This window comes from Phragmites australis, chromosome 23 (genome assembly GCF_958298935.1).
Source record: "Phragmites australis chromosome 23, lpPhrAust1.1, whole genome shotgun sequence".
Lineage (NCBI taxonomy): Eukaryota > Viridiplantae > Streptophyta > Magnoliopsida > Poales > Poaceae > Phragmites > Phragmites australis.
Window position 1 is genome coordinate 18,729,217 of NC_084943.1, and position 2,169 is coordinate 18,731,385.

General features: G+C 43.4%; 1 pseudogene; it reads right to left on the minus strand.

Annotated features, from left to right (window-relative positions):
* Positions 1-836: 836 nt before the first annotated feature.
* Positions 837-1,719, minus strand: LOC133906035 (cyclin-B1-3-like; annotated as a pseudogene).
* Positions 1,720-2,169: the final 450 nt, after the last annotated feature.

A 2,169-nucleotide genomic window follows, 5' to 3' on the forward strand; every position in this document is an offset into this window, starting at 1 on the left:
TTACCTCTATTCCATCAACTTGGGGGGGGGGGGGGTTCTTCTCTAGGTAGCTCGTGTTGATTCAAAGTTGTAAATTTTTGTGCACAAAGACACATGTAATGGTTTTGAATGGTACCTATGGGTCATATAACATCTGTGGAGTCATGCTACCTCAGAATTTCCCTTCTTAAATAGTCTCTCTAGTGTTTTTGCTTCCGTTGAAGTTTTGAGGTACGTTGGGTGATCAAGACCATCAGTTTTAAAAGAAATTTGTTGAGACGTCTATTTACCCTCTCTAGTCACCAATCTCGGTCCTACAATATGCATATGACAACAAAATGACATTCCCATAACGTCTTAATCATCACTGATTTCAAGTTTATGCGAAAAGCATGAATAATACTCATGAAATAGCATGATTGCAATATTATGCATGTATATGCAAACGATATCATACACCAATAAGCAAGTGCACCAAGTATTATGAAAAAAAAAATCATAAATACAATCGGTCGGTCGCCATACTTCACCTCACGACGACAATCTCCGTATTAGAATCAATAAAGATTAGCACAAGCATAAGCACATTAACATAAGTATAATCATCGACCACCCAAAATTACCAAGTGTGAACCCAAAAGTAAACAAGCTATTTCTCTTAATGAGATGTACTCCATTTTAATTAACTAAAATGGCGTGATACATAGATTTAAACATAACATTAGTCACACCCCTATGTTACTTGTCTTTTACCAAGATGAGGTATTAGATGACCTTGATTGTGTAAACTGAGAAATATTAAAACTTTCTTCAGCTGCAAAAAATGGAGAGAGATAAATCCTTTGTCATCAATTTTATCAAGATCGGCACCATGATTCAAAGGATACTGCAGCCAATGACGGAGAGTAAACAAGCACCGAGTACTGAACCAATGCAAGTTCAGTGTAGATGAATGCCATGTTCTCAGGCTCTTTGCCACCCATTGTAGCTTTCAGATGCCGAATAGCGAATAATGAACATGTACATTGTTAGAACCGAACGTCAAGTTCCAGTATAGCTTGTTCGATATGTCCTTCTCCTTGGTCAGCACCTGCTCTCTACCGCAGGCATTATATTGACGACGAGCTGCAGCTCTTTTTTCAGCACACTCTCCATGGATAGGTACCGATCGATTAGGTAGACAGCCAAATAAAGTGTCTCTGGCATTAGTATAAGCCTGTGTTTCGCATCAAAAATATATCCAGTTAATAAGGATAGCTCTAATTTGTTTATTGGTCTCAACCTGCGAGTTCATATAGCTTCTGAGAGGTAGGCAGATACTTTCAGTGCTCTTGTAGAAAGTGTAGATTCTATGTCGTCGACATATCCAACCATTGCTAGCTCATTGGGAGCATCAGGGGTACCAATGTTATATGCCTATATCTCCTTCGGGCTGGAGATCACCCCATCAGAAGTCCTGCTGCATTTTATCAGGATTGATGTAAGAGTATGGATTGGTGCCCTCCCAGCGATCTCTGACCGCCTGTGGCTTTCTTCTCATTCTCAGAATCTGAACTTATCTCGATTTCTTCAGTCATCAAATTATTGTTATCCTTGAGCTTGACTACTTTCCCATACCTATCAACTGCAGCAATCACTGGCTCCCGACGATTAGTAAGAGCAGCCCGGCCATTTGATGAGATTACCGACATCGACAAGAGCCCTGCAGCATGTTGCTATTTCCTGAGGAACTGTGGCCATTGGCCTCCTGACGAGCCCCGCCGCATCATCCTTCTTCTGTTCCTCTGTCTTCTCTCTCTACTGCTCCTGCCTCCTCTCCGCGGCTGTACAGCACAATAGCTTGTGGCAACAGCAACTAGTGCAGAGCAGCAGGACGTCCAGCACAGGATGGCGTCAGCTACTCCATCCCTCACGGCCAGCAGGCCAGCAGCATGTCAAGACGTGGCAAGAGCAGGAGCGGCAAGATCAGGCAGACAGGCGCGCCGAGAGCACGCCCAGGCGTTCTAAGAGGGAGACGCAGAGGAACTTACGTGTATTCGGACTAGAGTGGGTGACGACAAGATGTTTGGGTTGGCCCGTGTGTGATTGATAAATACTCAAGGGACATTAGGGGAGGCTGTAATAGATAGAAGCGGCAATGCCGTGAACTATCTCCTGTCCTAAACCCAGAATCCTTCATCCTCCTCTATG